We start from the raw sequence: 20,697 nt of genomic DNA on the forward strand, positions 1-20,697 counted from the left end.
TAAACAACACAGGTTAAATTGTTAAAAGCATAGCCAGCATAGGTGTCACCAGTAGGTGGCAGTACAACACCAGCTTTCCGTGCACTCACTGCATGATCAGTCAGGGTGAATTGTTGTTTTGTTTGAAACTTAAACTTAATGAGAATCTTTAACATTGCAATATGTGTTACTCACCACTAAATGGTGGCTACATCGCCATGTGTTCATTTCAATAACAGAGTATGTAAGCACTCCAGGGACATTTGATGTGTTTTGTCATTAACAGATGATCAGGGGAGAGCGCGCACGCAGTCCCCCACTACCACAAATTATGCAGTCGAGATTCCCACATTTGGGGAATTCGTAAGGGTCAACAAAGCCAGAGTGCAATGGCTGAGCCTCACCCTAGGTGAACCACCTTCATGATCATGGTATCTCCCCTGCCAGGTAAGTATGAGTTATACATGGCTCACACGCACAAGTCCTTCACACACACACCATGTTAAGTGATGGACTCACCGCGTGCACACTAGTAAACACACTCAACAAGCCTGCACATGTAAAAGACTCAACTACACAGCATTGTTTGATCATTACATTATTATCACTATTGATATTACACTTGAACACAACTATTTGTTCCCAATACTCAATCTACACTACTACGCCGAGCCTGTACTGGAAGGGACTGGGTGTCCCTGCCTCCCTTTACAGCCACTTCCTGTTTCTTTGTTTGGGACAGTAACACATGTTACACTGTCAGCATCTAGTGGTGAGTAGCACACACTACACCGAATAAGATTTTCACTGACATCAAACTTGAACAACTTCATAATGAAACATAACAAATCACATTTAAATTAGCTTGAAAAAAAACACCTAATTCCAATACAAAATATTGGGCAATATCTGAAAAATGCCGTTCACAAACACCTTCCGTCTAATTCGACTCAGTTGGAAATGTTTTGCACAGAAGAATGGGCAACCATGTCACTCTCTCGATGTGCAAAACCGGTAGTAACAGACCCAAAGACACGCAACTGTTTGCAACTTTTCCACACGACATGGTTCACTTTTCTGATCGTATCTCGTCTGAAACGTCTTGAAGAAAGTTCGGTTTAATCCGTTTAAAGTTTGCATGTTTAAAACTAGATGCAAAGACGGGGACGACTTCACCTGCAAGACACCACATTATCCCGTGTGGTAATTGTGTTGTGTCCGATATTCATGTATGCAACGACAGCTGAATTAACTCAGTCCATGCAATGTCTGTGCTGTAGAACTCAAAAACTTGTTGTAAGATCAACTGTATTTTAGATATTGGTACAGATATTTTAATTGTTTTAGACAAGAAGAGGAGTGCACCGTTCCTGGAGATACTGCAATACCAGGTCAATGCGTGGAGTGGGTGAAGCAAGCTCCTATTCCGGCTCCCTGATTCAAAAATCAATTTAATATATGGTCCCCTGATAAGGGACATATCAGATATTAAACTGATAAGAACAGATACTACACTTGATCTTAGCCAAAAGGCCGAGAAGCGATGCCACTTGGTTGTCAGAAGGGAGGATGTCATTCCGGACACAACAACCTACAGTGAGGGTTACACACATTGATCAACCACAACGTCACATATCAACACACCAAACAACAACCATGCACTTTTTGAATGACTGCATTATTTTCAAAGCTGCAAAGACTTTAAATGAACGGAAGTGTTTGATCACTCCTGGTCACGTGGTACACCTCAGTCCAATAGTAAGTGGCGAAATACATTTTTCCAACACTCGCATCGCCCCAGTCTCATTCAACCAAACAAACAAACTTCATTATAAAATACATAAATGTTGGTGGTTGGTAGAATATTTGAGCAAAACGCAAAGTAGCTGTACAATCAACATTTGACCAATTTAATCGTCGAGCCCGCCTCATGACCAAACTACTTCCGGCTTAATTCTTGTGCCATTGAGACAAACGCTTCCACCACCAAGTGACGTGGAGTGGTACCTACAACACTTAAAACCGGAAATGAAGGCAACACATAAGACTTAAGCATTACTTGTAACTAATGCGTGATAAAATGCTTAGAAATTATTCATAAGTAATTTCTCAGTACCTGTACTGATAAACAACACAGGTTATGTTGTTAAAAGCATAGCCAGCATAGGTGTCACCAGTAGGTGGCAGTACAACACCAGCTTTCCGTGCACTCACTGCATGATCAGTCAGGGTGAATTGTTGTTTTGTTTGAAACTTAAACTTAATGAGAATCTTTAACATTGCAATATGTGTTACTCACCACTAAATGGTGGCTACATCGCCATGTGTTCATTTCAATAACAGAGTATGTAAGCACTCCAGGGACATTTGATGTGTTTTGTCATTAACAGATGATCAGGGGAGAGCGCGCACGCAGTCCCCCACTACCACAAATTATGCAGTCGAGATTCCCACATTTGGGGAATTCGTAAGGGTCAAAAAAGCCAGAGTGCAATGGCTGAGCCTCACCCTAGGTGAACCACCTTCATGATCATGGTATCTCCCCTGCCAGGTAAGTATGAGTTATACATGGCTCACACGCACAAGTCCTTCACACACACACCATGTTAAGTGATGGACTCACCGCGTGCACACTAGTAAACACACTCAACAAGCCTGCACATGTAAAAGACTCAACTACACAACATTGTTTGATCATTACATTATTATCACTATTGATATTACACTTGAACACAACTATTTGTTCCCAATACTCAATCTACACTACTACGCCGAGCCTGTACTGGAAGGGACTGGGTGTCCCTGCCTCCCTTTACAGCCACTTCCTGTTTCTTTGTTTGGGACAGTAGCACATGTTACACTGTCAGCATCTAGTGGTGAGTAGCACACACTACACCGAATAAGATTTTCACTGACATCAAACTTGAACAACTTCATAATGAAACATAACAAATCACATTTAAATTAGCTTGAAAAAAAACACCTAATTCCAATACAAAATATTGGGCAATATCTGAAAAATGCCGTTCACAAACACCTTCCGTCTAATTCGACTCAGTTGGAAATGTTTTGCACAGAAGAATGGGCAACCATGTCACTCTCTCGATGTGCAAAACCGGTAGTAACAGACCCAAAGACACGCAACTGTTTGCAACTTTTCCACACGACATGGTTCACTTTTCTGATCGTATCTCGTCTGAAACGTCTTGAAGAAAGTTCGGTTTAATCCGTTTAAAGTTTGCATGTTTAAAACTAGATGCAAAGACGGGGACGACTTCACCTGCAAGACACCACATTATCCCGTGTGGTAATTGTGTTGTGTCCGATATTCATGTATGCAACGACAGCTGAATTAACTCAGTCCATGCAATGTCTGTGCTGTAGAACTCAAAAACTTGTTGTAAGATCAACTATATTTTAGATATTGGTACAGATATTTTAATTGTTTTAGACAAGAAGAGGAGTGCACCGTTCCTGGAGATACTGCAATACCAGGTCAATGCGTGGAGTGGGTGAAGCAAGCTCCTATTCCGGCTCCCTGATTCAAAAATCAATTTAATATATGGTCCCCTGATAAGGGACATATCAGATATTAAACTGATAAGAACAGATACTACACTTGATCTTAGCCAAAAGGCCGAGAAGCGATGCCACTTGGCTGTCAGAAGGGAGGATGTCATTCCGGACACAACAACCTACAGTGAGGGTTACACACATTGATCAACCACAACGTCACATATCAACACACCAAACAACAACCATGCACTTTTTGAATGACTGCATTATTTTCAAAGCTGCAAAGACTTTAAATGAACGGAAGTGTTTGATCACCCCTGGTCACGTGGTACACCTCAGTCCAATAGTAAGTGGCGAAATACATTTTTCCAACACTCGCATCGCCCCAGTCTCATTCAACCAAACAAACAAACTTCATTATAAAATACATAAATGTTGGTGGTTGGTAGAATATTTGAGCAAAACCCAAAGTAGCTGTACAATCAACATTTGACCAATTTAATCGTCGAGCCCGCCTCATGACCAAACTACTTCCGGCTTAATTCTTGTGCCATTGAGACAAACGCTTCCACCACCAAGTGACGTGGAGTGGTACCTACAACACTTAAAACCGGAAATGAAGGCAACACATAAGACTCAAGCATTACTTGTAACTAATGCGTGATAAAATGCTTAGAAATTATTCATAAGTAATTTCTCAGTACCTGTACTGATAAACAACACAGGTTAAATTGTTAAAAGCATAGCCAGCATAGGTGTCACCAGTAGGTGGCAGTACAACACCAGCTTTCCGTGCACTCACTGCATGATCAGTCAGGGTGAATTGTTGTTTTGTTTGAAACTTAAACTTAATGAGAATCTTTAACATTGCAATATGTGTTACTCACCACTAAATGGTGGCTACATCGCCATGTGTTCATTTCAATAACAGAGTATGTAAGCACTCCAGGGACATTTGATGTGTTTTGTCATTAACAGATGATCAGGGGAGAGCGCGCACGCAGTCCCCCACTACCACAAATTATGCAGTCGAGATTCCCACATTTGGGGAATTCGTAAGGGTCAACAAAGCCAGAGTGCAATGGCTGAGCCTCACCCTAGGTGAACCACCTTCATGATCATGGTATCTCCCCTGCCAGGTAAGTATGAGTAATACATGGCTCACACGCACAAGTCCTTCACACACACACCATGTTAAGTGATGGACTCACCGCGTGCACACTAGTAAACACACTCAACAAGCCTGCACATGTAAAAGACTCAACTACACAGCATTGTTTGATCATTACATTATTATCACTATTGATATTACACTTGAACACAACTATTTGTTCCCAATACTCAATCTACACTACTACGCCGAGCCTGTACTGGAAGGGACTGGGTGTCCCTGCCTCCCTTTACAGCCACTTCCTGTTTCTTTGTTTGGGACAGTAACACATGTTACACTGTCAGCATCTAGTGGTGAGTAGCACACACTACACCGAATAAGATTTTCACTGACATCAAACTTGAACAACTTCATAATGAAACATAACAAATCACATTTAAATTAGCTTGAAAAAAAACACCTAATTCCAATACAAAATATTGGGCAATATCTGAAAAATGCCGTTCACAAACACCTTCCGTCTAATTCGACTCAGTTGGAAATGTTTTGCACAGAAGAATGGGCAACCATGTCACTCTCTCGATGTGCAAAACCGGTAGTAACAGACCCAAAGACACGCAACTGTTTGCAACTTTTCCACACGACATGGTTCACTTTTCTGATCGTATCTCGTCTGAAACGTCTTGAAGAAAGTTCGGTTTAATCCGTTTAAAGTTTGCATGTTTAAAACTAGATGCAAAGACGGGGACGACTTCACCTGCAAGACACCACATTATCCCGTGTGGTAATTGTGTTGTGTCCGATATTCATGTATGCAACGACAGCTGAATTAACTCAGTCCATGCAATGTCTGTGCTGTAGAACTCAAAAACTTGTTGTAAGATCAACTATATTTTAGATATTGGTACAGATATTTTAATTGTTTTAGACAAGAAGAGGAGTGCACCGTTCCTGGAGATACTGCAATACCAGGTCAATGCGTGGAGTGGGTGAAGCAAGCTCCTATTCCGGCTCCCTGATTCAAAAATCAATTTAATATATGGTCCCCTGATAAGGGACATATCAGATATTAAACTGATAAGAACAGATACTACACTTGATCTTAGCCAAAAGGCCGAGAAGCGATGCCACTTGGCTGTCAGAAGGGAGGATGTCATTCCGGACACAACAACCTACAGTGAGGGTTACACACATTGATCAACCACAACGTCACATATCAACACACCAAACAACAACCATGCACTTTTTGAATGACTGCATTATTTTCAAAGCTGCAAAGACTTTAAATGAACGGAAGTGTTTGATCACCCCTGGTCACGTGGTACACCTCAGTCCAATAGTAAGTGGCGAAATACATTTTTCCAACACTCGCATCGCCCCAGTCTCATTCAACCAAACAAACAAACTTCATTATAAAATACATAAATGTTGGTGGTTGGTAGAATATTTGAGCAAAACCCAAAGTAGCTGTACAATCAACATTTGACCAATTTAATCGTCGAGCCCGCCTCATGACCAAACTACTTCCGGCTTAATTCTTGTGCCATTGAGACAAACGCTTCCACCACCAAGTGACGTGGAGTGGTACCTACAACACTTAAAACCGGAAATGAAGGCAACACATAAGACTCAAGCATTACTTGTAACTAATGCGTGATAAAATGCTTAGAAATTATTCATAAGTAATTTCTCAGTACCTGTACTGATAAACAACACAGGTTAAATTGTTAAAAGCATAGCCAGCATAGGTGTCACCAGTAGGTGGCAGTACAACACCAGCTTTCCGTGCACTCACTGCATGATCAGTCAGGGTGAATTGTTGTTTTGTTTGAAACTTAAACTTAATGAGAATCTTTAACATTGCAATATGTGTTACTCACCACTAAATGGTGGCTACATCGCCATGTGTTCATTTCAATAACAGAGTATGTAAGCACTCCAGGGACATTTGATGTGTTTTGTCATTAACAGATGATCAGGGGAGAGCGCGCACGCAGTCCCCCACTATCACAAATTATGCAGTCGAGATTCCCACATTTGGGGAATTCGTAAGGGTCAACAAAGCCAGAGTGCAATGGCTGAGCCTCACCCTAGGTGAACCACCTTCATGATCATGGTATCTCCCCTGCCAGGTAAGTATGAGTTATACATGGCTCACACGCACAAGTCCTTCACACACACACCATGTTAAGTGATGGACTCACCGCGTGCACACTAGTAAACACACTCAACAAGCCTGCACATGTAAAAGACTCAACTACACAGCATTGTTTGATCATTACATTATTATCACTATTGATATTACACTTGAACACAACTATTTGTTCCCAATACTCAATCTACACTACTACGCCGAGCCTGTACTGGAAGGGACTGGGTGTCCCTGCCTCCCTTTACAGCCACTTCCTGTTTCTTTGTTTGGGACAGTAACACATGTTACACTGTCAGCATCTAGTGGTGAGTAGCACACACTACACCGAATAAGATTTTCACTGACATCAAACTTGAACAACTTCATAATGAAACATAACAAATCACATTTAAATTAGCTTGAAAAAAAACACCTAATTCCAATACAAAATATTGGGCAATATCTGAAAAATGCCGTTCACAAACACCTTCCGTCTAATTCGACTCAGTTGGAAATGTTTTGCACAGAAGAATGGGCAACCATGTCACTCTCTCGATGTGCAAAACCGGTAGTAACAGACCCAAAGACACGCAACTGTTTGCAACTTTTCCACACGACATGGTTCACTTTTCTGATCGTATCTCGTCTGAAACGTCTTGAAGAAAGTTCGGTTTAATCCGTTTAAAGTTTGCATGTTTAAAACTAGATGCAAAGACGGGGACGACTTCACCTGCAAGACACCACATTATCCCGTGTGGTAATTGTGTTGTGTCCGATATTCATGTATGCAACGACAGCTGAATTAACTCAGTCCATGCAATGTCTGTGCTGTAGAACTCAAAAACTTGTTGTAAGATCAACTGTATTTTAGATATTGGTACAGATATTTTAATTGTTTTAGACAAGAAGAGGAGTGCACCGTTCCTGGAGATACTGCAATACCAGGTCAATGCGTGGAGTGGGTGAAGCAAGCTCCTATTCCGGCTCCCTGATTCAAAAATCAATTTAATATATGGTCCCCTGATAAGGGACATATCAGATATTAAACTGATAAGAACAGATACTACACTTGATCTTAGCCAAAAGGCCGAGAAGCGATGCCACTTGGTTGTCAGAAGGGAGGATGTCATTCCGGACACAACAACCTACAGTGAGGGTTACACACATTGATCAACCACAACGTCACATATCAACACACCAAACAACAACCATGCACTTTTTGAATGACTGCATTATTTTCAAAGCTGCAAAGACTTTAAATGAACGGAAGTGTTTGATCACTCCTGGTCACGTGGTACACCTCAGTCCAATAGTAAGTGGCGAAATACATTTTTCCAACACTCGCATCGCCCCAGTCTCATTCAACCAAACAAACAAACTTCATTATAAAATACATAAATGTTGGTGGTTGGTAGAATATTTGAGCAAAACGCAAAGTAGCTGTACAATCAACATTTGACCAATTTAATCGTCGAGCCCGCCTCATGACCAAACTACTTCCGGCTTAATTCTTGTGCCATTGAGACAAACGCTTCCACCACCAAGTGACGTGGAGTGGTACCTACAACACTTAAAACCGGAAATGAAGGCAACACATAAGACTTAAGCATTACTTGTAACTAATGCGTGATAAAATGCTTAGAAATTATTCATAAGTAATTTCTCAGTACCTGTACTGATAAACAACACAGGTTATGTTGTTAAAAGCATAGCCAGCATAGGTGTCACCAGTAGGTGGCAGTACAACACCAGCTTTCCGTGCACTCACTGCATGATCAGTCAGGGTGAATTGTTGTTTTGTTTGAAACTTAAACTTAATGAGAATCTTTAACATTGCAATATGTGTTACTCACCACTAAATGGTGGCTACATCGCCATGTGTTCATTTCAATAACAGAGTATGTAAGCACTCCAGGGACATTTGATGTGTTTTGTCATTAACAGATGATCAGGGGAGAGCGCGCACGCAGTCCCCCACTACCACAAATTATGCAGTCGAGATTCCCACATTTGGGGAATTCGTAAGGGTCAAAAAAGCCAGAGTGCAATGGCTGAGCCTTACCCTAGGTGAACCACCTTCATGATCGTGGTATCTCCCCTGCCAGGTAAGTATGAGTTATACATGGCTCACACGCACAAGTCCTTCACACACACACCATGTTAAGTGATGGACTCACCGCGTGCACACTAGTAAACACACTCAACAAGCCTGCACATGTAAAAGACTCAACTACACAACATTGTTTGATCATTACATTATTATCACTATTGATATTACACTTGAACACAACTATTTGTTCCCAATACTCAATCTACACTACTACGCCGAGCCTGTACTGGAAGGGACTGGGTGTCCCTGCCTCCCTTTACAGCCACTTCCTGTTTCTTTGTTTGGGACAGTAGCACATGTTACACTGTCAGCATCTACTGGTGAGTAGCACACACTACACCGAATAAGATTTTCACTGACATCAAACTTGAACAACTTCATAATGAAACATAACAAATCACATTTAAATTAGCTTGAAAAAAAACACCTAATTCCAATACAAAATATTGGGCAATATCTGAAAAATGCCGTTCACAAACACCTTCCGTCTAATTCGACTCAGTTGGAAATGTTTTGCACAGAAGAATGGGCAACCATGTCACTCTCTCGATGTGCAAAACCGGTAGTAACAGACCCAAAGACACGCAACTGTTTGCAACTTTTCCACACGACATGGTTCACTTTTCTGATCGTATCTCGTCTGAAACGTCTTGAAGAAAGTTCGGTTTAATCCGTTTAAAGTTTGCATGTTTAAAACTAGATGCAAAGACGGGGACGACTTCACCTGCAAGACACCACATTATCCCGTGTGGTAATTGTGTTGTGTCCGATATTCATGTATGCAACGACAGCTGAATTAACTCAGTCCATGCAATGTCTGTGCTGTAGAACTCAAAAACTTGTTGTAAGATCAACTGTATTTTAGATATTGGTACAGATATTTTAATTGTTTTAGACAAGAAGAGGAGTGCACCGTTCCTGGAGATACTGCAATACCAGGTCAATGCGTGGAGTGGGTGAAGCAAGCTCCTATTCCGGCTCCCTGATTCAAAAATCAATTTAATATATGGTCCCCTGATAAGGGACATATCAGATATTAAACTGATAAGAACAGATACTACACTTGATCTTAGCCAAAAGGCCGAGAAGCGATGCCACTTGGTTGTCAGAAGGGAGGATGTCATTCCGGACACAACAACCTACAGTGAGGGTTACACACATTGATCAACCACAACGTCACATATCAACACACCAAACAACAACCATGCACTTTTTGAATGACTGCATTATTTTCAAAGCTGCAAAGACTTTAAATGAACGGAAGTGTTTGATCACTCCTGGTCACGTGGTACACCTCAGTCCAATAGTAAGTGGCGAAATACATTTTTCCAACACTCGCATCGCCCCAGTCTCATTCAACCAAACAAACAAACTTCATTATAAAATACATAAATGTTGGTGGTTGGTAGAATATTTGAGCAAAACCCAAAGTAGCTGTACAATCAACATTTGACCAATTTAATCGTCGAGCCCGCCTCATGACCAAACTACTTCCGGCTTAATTCTTGTGCCATTGAGACAAACGCTTCCACCACCAAGTGACGTGGAGTGGTACCTACAACACTTAAAACCGGAAATGAAGGCAACACATAAGACTCAAGCATTACTTGTAACTAATGCGTGATAAAATGCTTAGAAATTATTCATAAGTAATTTCTCAGTACCTGTACTGATAAACAACACAGGTTAAATTGTTAAAAGCATAGCCAGCATAGGTGTCACCAGTAGGTGGCAGTACAACACCAGCTTTCCGTGCACTCACTGCATGATCAGTCAGGGTGAATTGTTGTTTTGTTTGAAACTTAAACTTAATGAGAATCTTTAACATTGCAATATGTGTTACTCACCACTAAATGGTGGCTACATCGCCATGTGTTCATTTCAATAACAGAGTATGTAAGCACTCCAGGGACATTTGATGTGTTTTGTCATTAACAGATGATCAGGGGAGAGCGCGCACGCAGTCCCCCACTACCACAAATTATGCAGTCGAGATTCCCACATTTGGGGAATTCGTAAGGGTCAACAAAGCCAGAGTGCAATGGCTGAGCCTCACCCTAGGTGAACCACCTTCATGATCATGGTATCTCCCCTGCCAGGTAAGTATGAGTAATACATGGCTCACACGCACAAGTCCTTCACACACACACCATGTTAAGTGATGGACTCACCGCGTGCACACTAGTAAACACACTCAACAAGCCTGCACATGTAAAAGACTCAACTACACAGCATTGTTTGATCATTACATTATTATCACTATTGATATTACACTTGAACACAACTATTTGTTCCCAATACTCAATCTACACTACTACGCCGAGCCTGTACTGGAAGGGACTGGGTGTCCCTGCCTCCCTTTACAGCCACTTCCTGTTTCTTTGTTTGGGACAGTAACACATGTTACACTGTCAGCATCTAGTGGTGAGTAGCACACACTACACCGAATAAGATTTTCACTGACATCAAACTTGAACAACTTCATAATGAAACATAACAAATCACATTTAAATTAGCTTGAAAAAAAACACCTAATTCCAATACAAAATATTGGGCAATATCTGAAAAATGCCGTTCACAAACACCTTCCGTCTAATTCGACTCAGTTGGAAATGTTTTGCACAGAAGAATGGGCAACCATGTCACTCTCTCGATGTGCAAAACCGGTAGTAACAGACCCAAAGACACGCAACTGTTTGCAACTTTTCCACACGACATGGTTCACTTTTCTGATCGTATCTCGTCTGAAACGTCTTGAAGAAAGTTCGGTTTAATCCGTTTAAAGTTTGCATGTTTAAAACTAGATGCAAAGACGGGGACGACTTCACCTGCAAGACACCACATTATCCCGTGTGGTAATTGTGTTGTGTCCGATATTCATGTATGCAACGACAGCTGAATTAACTCAGTCCATGCAATGTCTGTGCTGTAGAACTCAAAAACTTGTTGTAAGATCAACTATATTTTAGATATTGGTACAGATATTTTAATTGTTTTAGACAAGAAGAGGAGTGCACCGTTCCTGGAGATACTGCAATACCAGGTCAATGCGTGGAGTGGGTGAAGCAAGCTCCTATTCCGGCTCCCTGATTCAAAAATCAATTTAATATATGGTCCCCTGATAAGGGACATATCAGATATTAAACTGATAAGAACAGATACTACACTTGATCTTAGCCAAAAGGCCGAGAAGCGATGCCACTTGGCTGTCAGAAGGGAGGATGTCATTCCGGACACAACAACCTACAGTGAGGGTTACACACATTGATCAACCACAACGTCACATATCAACACACCAAACAACAACCATGCACTTTTTGAATGACTGCATTATTTTCAAAGCTGCAAAGACTTTAAATGAACGGAAGTGTTTGATCACCCCTGGTCACGTGGTACACCTCAGTCCAATAGTAAGTGGCGAAATACATTTTTCCAACACTCGCATCGCCCCAGTCTCATTCAACCAAACAAACAAACTTCATTATAAAATACATAAATGTTGGTGGTTGGTAGAATATTTGAGCAAAACCCAAAGTAGCTGTACAATCAACATTTGACCAATTTAATCGTCGAGCCCGCCTCATGACCAAACTACTTCCGGCTTAATTCTTGTGCCATTGAGACAAACGCTTCCACCACCAAGTGACGTGGAGTGGTACCTACAACACTTAAAACCGGAAATGAAGGCAACACATAAGACTCAAGCATTACTTGTAACTAATGCGTGATAAAATGCTTAGAAATTATTCATAAGTAATTTCTCAGTACCTGTACTGATAAACAACACAGGTTAAATTGTTAAAAGCATAGCCAGCATAGGTGTCACCAGTAGGTGGCAGTACAACACCAGCTTTCCGTGCACTCACTGCATGATCAGTCAGGGTGAATTGTTGTTTTGTTTGAAACTTAAACTTAATGAGAATCTTTAACATTGCAATATGTGTTACTCACCACTAAATGGTGGCTACATCGCCATGTGTTCATTTCAATAACAGAGTATGTAAGCACTCCAGGGACATTTGATGTGTTTTGTCATTAACAGATGATCAGGGGAGAGCGCGCACGCAGTCCCCCACTACCACAAATTATGCAGTCGAGATTCCCACATTTGGGGAATTCGTAAGGGTCAACAAAGCCAGAGTGCAATGGCTGAGCCTCACCCTAGGTGAACCACCTTCATGATCATGGTATCTCCCCTGCCAGGTAAGTATGAGTAATACATGGCTCACACGCACAAGTCCTTCACACACACACCATGTTAAGTGATGGACTCACCGCGTGCACACTAGTAAACACACTCAACAAGCCTGCACATGTAAAAGACTCAACTACACAGCATTGTTTGATCATTACATTATTATCACTATTGATATTACACTTGAACACAACTATTTGTTCCCAATACTCAATCTACACTACTACGCCGAGCCTGTACTGGAAGGGACTGGGTGTCCCTGCCTCCCTTTACAGCCACTTCCTGTTTCTTTGTTTGGGACAGTAACACATGTTACACTGTCAGCATCTAGTGGTGAGTAGCACACACTACACCGAATAAGATTTTCACTGACATCAAACTTGAACAACTTCATAATGAAACATAACAAATCACATTTAAATTAGCTTGAAAAAAAACACCTAATTCCAATACAAAATATTGGGCAATATCTGAAAAATGCCGTTCACAAACACCTTCCGTCTAATTCGACTCAGTTGGAAATGTTTTGCACAGAAGAATGGGCAACCATGTCACTCTCTCGATGTGCAAAACCGGTAGTAACAGACCCAAAGACACGCAACTGTTTGCAACTTTTCCACACGACATGGTTCACTTTTCTGATCGTATCTCGTCTGAAACGTCTTGAAGAAAGTTCGGTTTAATCCGTTTAAAGTTTGCATGTTTAAAACTAGATGCAAAGACGGGGACGACTTCACCTGCAAGACACCACATTATCCCGTGTGGTAATTGTGTTGTGTCCGATATTCATGTATGCAACGACAGCTGAATTAACTCAGTCCATGCAATGTCTGTGCTGTAGAACTCAAAAACTTGTTGTAAGATCAACTATATTTTAGATATTGGTACAGATATTTTAATTGTTTTAGACAAGAAGAGGAGTGCACCGTTCCTGGAGATACTGCAATACCAGGTCAATGCGTGGAGTGGGTGAAGCAAGCTCCTATTCCGGCTCCCTGATTCAAAAATCAATTTAATATATGGTCCCCTGATAAGGGACATATCAGATATTAAACTGATAAGAACAGATACTACACTTGATCTTAGCCAAAAGGCCGAGAAGCGATGCCACTTGGCTGTCAGAAGGGAGGATGTCATTCCGGACACAACAACCTACAGTGAGGGTTACACACATTGATCAACCACAACGTCACATATCAACACACCAAACAACAACCATGCACTTTTTGAATGACTGCATTATTTTCAAAGCTGCAAAGACTTTAAATGAACGGAAGTGTTTGATCACCCCTGGTCACGTGGTACACCTCAGTCCAATAGTAAGTGGCGAAATACATTTTTCCAACACTCGCATCGCCCCAGTCTCATTCAACCAAACAAACAAACTTCATTATAAAATACATAAATGTTGGTGGTTGGTAGAATATTTGAGCAAAACCCAAAGTAGCTGTACAATCAACATTTGACCAATTTAATCGTCGAGCCCGCCTCATGACCAAACTACTTCCGGCTTAATTCTTGTGCCATTGAGACAAACGCTTCCACCACCAAGTGACGTGGAGTGGTACCTACAACACTTAAAACCGGAAATGAAGGCAACACATAAGACTCAAGCATTACTTGTAACTAATGCGTGATAAAATGCTTAGAAATTATTCATAAGTAATTTCTCAGTACCTGTACTGATAAACAACACAGGTTAAATTGTTAAAAGCATAGCCAGCATAGGTGTCACCAGTAGGTGGCAGTACAACACCAGCTTTCCGTGCACTCACTGCATGATCAGTCAGGGTGAATTGTTGTTTTGTTTGAAACTTAAACTTAATGAGAATCTTTAACATTGCAATATGTGTTACTCACCACTAAATGGTGGCTACATCGCCATGTGTTCATTTCAATAACAGAGTATGTAAGCACTCCAGGGACATTTGATGTGTTTTGTCATTAACAGATGATCAGGGGAGAGCGCGCACGCAGTCCCCCACTACCACAAATTATGCAGTCGAGATTCCCACATTTGGGGAATTCGTAAGGGTCAACAAAGCCAGAGTGCAATGGCTGAGCCTCACCCTAGGTGAACCACCTTCATGATCATGGTATCTCCCCTGCCAGGTAAGTATGAGTTATACATGGCTCACACGCACAAGTCCTTCACACACACACCATGTTAAGTGATGGACTCACCGCGTGCACACTAGTAAACACACTCAACAAGCCTGCACATGTAAAAGACTCAACTACACAGCATTGTTTGATCATTACATTATTATCACTATTGATATTACACTTGAACACAACTATTTGTTCCCAATACTCAATCTACACTACTACGCCGAGCCTGTACTGGAAGGGACTGGGTGTCCCTGCCTCCCTTTACAGCCACTTCCTGTTTCTTTGTTTGGGACAGTAACACATGTTACACTGTCAGCATCTAGTGGTGAGTAGCACACACTACACCGAATAAGATTTTCACTGACATCAAACTTGAACAACTTCATAATGAAACATAACAAATCACATTTAAATTAGCTTGAAAAAAAACACCTAATTCCAATACAAAATATTGGGCAATATCTGAAAAATGCCGTTCACAAACACCTTCCGTCTAATTCGACTCAGTTGGAAATGTTTTGCACAGAAGAATGGGCAACCATGTCACTCTCTCGATGTGCAAAACCGGTAGTAACAGACCCAAAGACACGCAACTGTTTGCAACTTTTCCACACGACATGGTTCACTTTTCTGATCGTATCTCGTCTGAAACGTCTTGAAGAAAGTTCGGTTTAATCCGTTTAAAGTTTGCATGTTTAAAACTAGATGCAAAGACGGGGACGACTTCACCTGCAAGACACCACATTATCCCGTGTGGTAATTGTGTTGTGTCCGATATTCATGTATGCAACGACAGCTGAATTAACTCAGTCCATGCAATGTCTGTGCTGTAGAACTCAAAAACTTGTTGTAAGATCAACTGTATTTTAGATATTGGTACAGATATTTTAATTGTTTTAGACAAGAAGAGGAGTGCACCGTTCCTGGAGATACTGCAATACCAGGTCAATGCGTGGAGTGGGTGAAGCAAGCTCCTATTCCGGCTCCCTGATTCAAAAATCAATTTAATATATGGTCCCCTGATAAGGGACATATCAGATATTAAACTGATAAGAACAGATACTACACTTGATCTTAGCCAAAAGGCCGAGAAGCGATGCCACTTGGTTGTCAGAAGGGAGGATGTCATTCCGGACACAACAACCTACAGTGAGGGTTACACACATTGATCAACCACAACGTCACATATCAACACACCAAACAACAACCATGCACTTTTTGAATGACTGCATTATTTTCAAAGCTGCAAAGACTTTAAATGAACGGAAGTGTTTGATCACTCCTGGTCACGTGGTACACCTCAGTCCAATAGTAAGTGGCGAAATACATTTTTCCAACACTCGCATCGCCCCAGTCTCATTCAACCAAACAAACAAACTTCATTATAAAATACATAAATGTTGGTGGTTGGTAGAATATTTGAGCAAAACGCAAAGTAGCTGTACAATCAACATTTGACCAATTTAATCGTCGAGCCCGCCTCATGACCAAACTACTTCCGGCTTAATTCTTGTGCCATTGAGACAAACGCTTCCACCACCAAGTGACGTGGAGTGGTACCTACAACACTTAAAACCGGAAATGAAGGCAACACATAAGACTTAAGCATTACTTGTAACTAATGCGTGATAAAATGCTTAGAAATTATTCATAAGTAATTTCTCAGTACCTGTACTGATAAACAACACAGGTTATGTTGTTAAAAGCATAGCCAGCATAGGTGTCACCAGTAGGTGGCAGTACAACACCAGCTTTCCGTGCACTCACTGCATGATCAGTCAGGGTGAATTGTTGTTTTGTTTGAAACTTAAACTTAATGAGAATCTTTAACATTGCAATATGTGTTATTCACCACTAAATGGTGGCTACATCGCCATGTTTTCATTTCAATAACAGAGTATGTAAGCACTCCAGGGACATTTGATGTGTTTTGTCATTAACAGATGATCAGGGGAGAGCGCGCACGCGGTCCCCCACTACCACAAATTATGCAGTTGAGATTCCCACATTTGGGGAATTCGTAAGAGTCAACAAAGCCAGAGTGCAATGGCTGAGCCTCACCCTAGGTGAACCACCTTCATGATCATGGTATCTCCCCTGCCAGGTAAGTATGAGTTATACATGGCTCACACGCACAAGTCCTTCACACACACACCATGTTAAGTGATGGACTCACCGCGTGCACACTAGTAAACACACTCAACAAGCCTGCACATGTAAAAGACTCAAATACACAACATTGTTTGATCATTACATTATTATCACTATTGATATTACACTTGAACACAACTATTTGTTCCCAATACTCAATCTACACTACTACGCCGAGCCTGTACTGGAAGGGACTGGGTGTCCCTGCCTCCCTTTACAGCCACTTCCTGTTTCTTTGTTTGGGACAGTAACACATGTTACACTGTCAGCATCTAGTGGTGAGTAGCACACACTACACCGAATAAGATTTTCACTGACATCAAACTTGAACAACTTCATAATGAAACATAACAAATCACATTTAAATTAGCTTGAAAAAAAACACCTAATTCCAATACAAAATATTGGGCAATATCTGAAAAATGCCGTTCACAAACACCTTCCGTCTAATTCGACTCAGTTGGAAATGTTTTGCACAGAAGAATGGGCAACCATGTCACTCTCTCGATGTGCAAAACCGGTAGTAACAGACCCAAAGACACGCAACTGTTTGCAACTTTTCCACACGACATGGTTCACTTTTCTGATCGTATCTCGTCTGAAACGTCTTGAAGAAAGTTCGGTTTAATCCGTTTAAAGTTTGCATGTTTAAAACTAGATGCAAAGAAGGGGACGACTTCACCGGCAAGACACCACATTATCCCGTGTGGTAATTGTGTTGTGTCCGATATTCATGTATGCAACGACAGCTGAATTAACTCAGTCCATGCAATGTCTGTGCTGTAGAACTCAAAAACTTGTTGTAAGATCAACTGTATTTTAGACATTGGTACAAATATTTTAATTGTTTTAGACAAGAAGAGGAGTGCACCGTTCCTGGAGATACTGCAATACCAGGTCAATGCGTGGAGTGGGTGAAACAAGCTCCTATTCCAGCTCCCTGATTCAAAAAACAATTTAATATATGGTCCCCTGATAAGGGACATATCAGATATTAAACTGATAAGAACAGATACTACACTTGATCTTAGCCAAAAGGCCGAGAAGCGATGCCACTTGGTTGTCAGAAGGAAGGATGTCATTCCGGACACAACAACCTACAGTGAGGGTTACACACATTGATCAACCACAACGTCACATATCAACACACCAAACAACAACCATGCACTTTTTGAATGACTGCATTATTTTCAAAGCTGCAAAGACTTTAAATGAACGGAAGTGTTTGATCACTCCTGGTCACGTGGTACACCTCAGTCCAATAGTAAGTGGCGAAATACATTTTTCCAACACTCGCATCGCCCCAGTCTCATTCAACCAAACAAACAAACTTCATTATAAAATACATAAATGTTGGTGGTTGGTAGAATATTTGAGCAAAACGCAAAGTAGCTGTACAATCAACATTTGACCAATTTAATCGTCGAGCCCGCCTCATGACCAAACTACTTCCGGCTTAATTCTTGTGCCATTGAGACAAACGCTTCCACCACCAAGTGACGTGGAGTGGTACCTACAACACTTAAAACCGGAAATGAAGGCAACACATAAGACTTAAGCATTACTTGTAACTAATGCGTGATAAAATGCTTAGAAATTATTCATAAGTAATTTCTCAGTACCTGTACTGATAAACAACACAGGTTATGTTGTTAAAAGCATAGCCAGCATAGGTGTCACCAGTAGGTGGCAGTACAACACCAGCTTTCCGTGCACTCACTGCATGATCAGTCAGGGTGAATTGTTGTTTTGTTTGAAACTTAAACTTAATGAGAATCTTTAACATTGCAATATGTGTTACTCACCACTAAATGGTGGCTACATCGCCATGTGTTCATTTCAATAACAGAGTATGTAAGCACTCCAGGGACATTTGATGTGTTTTGTCATTAACAGATGACCAGGGGAGAGCGCGCACGCAGTCCCCCACTACCACAAATTATGCAGTCGAGATTCCCACATTTGGGGAATTCGTAAGGGTCAAAAAAGCCAGAGTGCAATGGCTGAGCCTCACCCTAGGTGAACCACCTTCATGATCATGGTATCTCCCCTGCCAGGTAAGTATGAGTTATACATGGCTCACACGCACAAGTCCTTCACACACACACCATGTTAAGTGATGGACTCACCGCGTGCACACTAGTAAACACACTCAACAAGCCTGCACATGTAAAAGACTCAACTACACAACATTGTTTGATCATTACATTATTATCACTATTGATATTACACTTGAACACAACTATTTGTTCCCAATACTCAATCTACACTACTACGCCGAGCCTGTACTGGAAGGGACTGGGTGTCCCTGCCTCCCTTTACAGCCACTTCCTGTTTCTTTGTTTGGGACAGTAGCACATGTTACACTGTCAGCATCTAGTGGTGAGTAGCACACACTACACCGAATAAGATTTTCACTGACATCAAACTTGAACAACTTCATAATGAAACATAACAAATCACATTTAAATTAGCTTGAAAAAAAACACCTAATTCCAATACAAAATATTGGGCAATATCTGAAAAATGCCGTTCACAAACACCTTCCGTCTAATTCGACTCAGTTGGAAATGTTTTGCACAGAAGAATGGGCAACCATGTCACTCTCTCGATGTGCAAAACCGGTAGTAACAGACCCAAAGACACGCAACTGTTTGCAACTTTTCCACACGACATGGTTCACTTTTCTGATCGTATCTCGTCTGAAACGTCTTGAAGAAAGTTCGGTTTAATCCGTTTAAAGTTTGCATGTTTAAAACTAGATGCAAAGACGGGGACGACTTCACCTGCAAGACACCACATTATCCCGTGTGGTAATTGTGTTGTGTCCGATATTCATGTATGCAACGACAGCTGAATTAACTCAGTCCATGCAATGTCTGTGCTGTAGAACTCAAAAACTTATTGTAAGATCAACTATATTTTAGATATTGGTACAGATATTTTAATTGTTTTAGACAAGAAGAGGAGTGCACTGTTCCTGGAGATACTGCAATACCAGGTCAATGCGTGGAGTGGGTGAAGCAAGCTCCTATTCCGGCTCCCTGATTCAAAAATCAATTTAATATATGGTCCCCTGATAAGGGACATATCAGATATTAAACTGATAAGAACAGATACTACACTTGATCTTAGCCAAAAGGCCGAGAAGCGATGCCACTTGGCTGTCAGAAGGGAGGATGTCATTCCGGACACAACAACCTACAGTGAGGGTTACACACATTGATCAACCACAACGTCACATATCAACACACCAAACAACAACCATGCACTTTTTGAATGACTGCATTATTTTCAAAGCTGCAAAGACTTTAAATGAACGGAAGTGTTTGATCACCCCTGGTCACGTGGTACACCTCAGTCCAATAGTAAGTGGCGAAATACATTTTTCC

General features: G+C 41.2%; 20 non-coding genes across 20 annotated transcripts; all 20 read right to left on the reverse strand.

The window, feature by feature from the left end:
* Positions 1 to 270: 270 nt before the first annotated feature.
* Positions 271 to 434, reverse strand: LOC133546419 (U1 spliceosomal RNA). The gene has a single exon (XR_009805185.1). It is a non-coding gene; the product is annotated as a U1 spliceosomal RNA (small nuclear RNA).
* Positions 435 to 1,333: 899 nt separating this feature from the next.
* LOC133546334 (U2 spliceosomal RNA) lies at positions 1,334 to 1,524 on the reverse strand. Its single transcript, XR_009805106.1, has one exon. It is a non-coding gene; the product is annotated as a U2 spliceosomal RNA (small nuclear RNA).
* Positions 1,525 to 2,374: 850 nt separating this feature from the next.
* Positions 2,375 to 2,538, reverse strand: LOC133546297 (U1 spliceosomal RNA). The gene has a single exon (XR_009805069.1). It is a non-coding gene; the product is annotated as a U1 spliceosomal RNA (small nuclear RNA).
* An 899-nt stretch (positions 2,539 to 3,437) lies between these two features.
* On the reverse strand, positions 3,438 to 3,628 carry LOC133546335 (U2 spliceosomal RNA). The gene has a single exon (XR_009805107.1). It is a non-coding gene; the product is annotated as a U2 spliceosomal RNA (small nuclear RNA).
* An 850-nt stretch (positions 3,629 to 4,478) lies between these two features.
* LOC133546420 (U1 spliceosomal RNA) lies at positions 4,479 to 4,642 on the reverse strand. The gene has a single exon (XR_009805186.1). It is a non-coding gene; the product is annotated as a U1 spliceosomal RNA (small nuclear RNA).
* Positions 4,643 to 5,541: 899 nt separating this feature from the next.
* LOC133546336 (U2 spliceosomal RNA) lies at positions 5,542 to 5,732 on the reverse strand. Its single transcript, XR_009805108.1, has one exon. It is a non-coding gene; the product is annotated as a U2 spliceosomal RNA (small nuclear RNA).
* Positions 5,733 to 6,582: 850 nt separating this feature from the next.
* LOC133546446 (U1 spliceosomal RNA) lies at positions 6,583 to 6,746 on the reverse strand. Its single transcript, XR_009805210.1, has one exon. It is a non-coding gene; the product is annotated as a U1 spliceosomal RNA (small nuclear RNA).
* Positions 6,747 to 7,645: 899 nt separating this feature from the next.
* LOC133546337 (U2 spliceosomal RNA) lies at positions 7,646 to 7,836 on the reverse strand. Its single transcript, XR_009805109.1, has one exon. It is a non-coding gene; the product is annotated as a U2 spliceosomal RNA (small nuclear RNA).
* An 850-nt stretch (positions 7,837 to 8,686) lies between these two features.
* LOC133546312 (U1 spliceosomal RNA) lies at positions 8,687 to 8,850 on the reverse strand. The gene has a single exon (XR_009805084.1). It is a non-coding gene; the product is annotated as a U1 spliceosomal RNA (small nuclear RNA).
* Positions 8,851 to 9,749: 899 nt separating this feature from the next.
* On the reverse strand, positions 9,750 to 9,940 carry LOC133546338 (U2 spliceosomal RNA). Its single transcript, XR_009805110.1, has one exon. It is a non-coding gene; the product is annotated as a U2 spliceosomal RNA (small nuclear RNA).
* An 850-nt stretch (positions 9,941 to 10,790) lies between these two features.
* On the reverse strand, positions 10,791 to 10,954 carry LOC133546421 (U1 spliceosomal RNA). Its single transcript, XR_009805187.1, has one exon. It is a non-coding gene; the product is annotated as a U1 spliceosomal RNA (small nuclear RNA).
* Positions 10,955 to 11,853: 899 nt separating this feature from the next.
* Positions 11,854 to 12,044, reverse strand: LOC133546340 (U2 spliceosomal RNA). Its single transcript, XR_009805111.1, has one exon. It is a non-coding gene; the product is annotated as a U2 spliceosomal RNA (small nuclear RNA).
* Positions 12,045 to 12,894: 850 nt separating this feature from the next.
* LOC133546422 (U1 spliceosomal RNA) lies at positions 12,895 to 13,058 on the reverse strand. The gene has a single exon (XR_009805188.1). It is a non-coding gene; the product is annotated as a U1 spliceosomal RNA (small nuclear RNA).
* Positions 13,059 to 13,957: 899 nt separating this feature from the next.
* On the reverse strand, positions 13,958 to 14,148 carry LOC133546341 (U2 spliceosomal RNA). Its single transcript, XR_009805112.1, has one exon. It is a non-coding gene; the product is annotated as a U2 spliceosomal RNA (small nuclear RNA).
* Positions 14,149 to 14,998: 850 nt separating this feature from the next.
* Positions 14,999 to 15,162, reverse strand: LOC133546423 (U1 spliceosomal RNA). The gene has a single exon (XR_009805189.1). It is a non-coding gene; the product is annotated as a U1 spliceosomal RNA (small nuclear RNA).
* Positions 15,163 to 16,061: 899 nt separating this feature from the next.
* Positions 16,062 to 16,252, reverse strand: LOC133546343 (U2 spliceosomal RNA). The gene has a single exon (XR_009805114.1). It is a non-coding gene; the product is annotated as a U2 spliceosomal RNA (small nuclear RNA).
* Positions 16,253 to 17,102: 850 nt separating this feature from the next.
* Positions 17,103 to 17,266, reverse strand: LOC133546319 (U1 spliceosomal RNA). The gene has a single exon (XR_009805091.1). It is a non-coding gene; the product is annotated as a U1 spliceosomal RNA (small nuclear RNA).
* Positions 17,267 to 18,165: 899 nt separating this feature from the next.
* On the reverse strand, positions 18,166 to 18,356 carry LOC133546390 (U2 spliceosomal RNA). Its single transcript, XR_009805159.1, has one exon. It is a non-coding gene; the product is annotated as a U2 spliceosomal RNA (small nuclear RNA).
* An 850-nt stretch (positions 18,357 to 19,206) lies between these two features.
* LOC133546298 (U1 spliceosomal RNA) lies at positions 19,207 to 19,370 on the reverse strand. Its single transcript, XR_009805070.1, has one exon. It is a non-coding gene; the product is annotated as a U1 spliceosomal RNA (small nuclear RNA).
* Positions 19,371 to 20,269: 899 nt separating this feature from the next.
* On the reverse strand, positions 20,270 to 20,460 carry LOC133546321 (U2 spliceosomal RNA). The gene has a single exon (XR_009805093.1). It is a non-coding gene; the product is annotated as a U2 spliceosomal RNA (small nuclear RNA).
* Between the last annotated feature and the right edge of the window lie 237 nt (positions 20,461 to 20,697).

Source organism: Nerophis ophidion, linkage group LG29, assembly GCF_033978795.1.
Source record: "Nerophis ophidion isolate RoL-2023_Sa linkage group LG29, RoL_Noph_v1.0, whole genome shotgun sequence".
Taxonomy (NCBI): domain Eukaryota; kingdom Metazoa; phylum Chordata; class Actinopteri; order Syngnathiformes; family Syngnathidae; genus Nerophis; species Nerophis ophidion.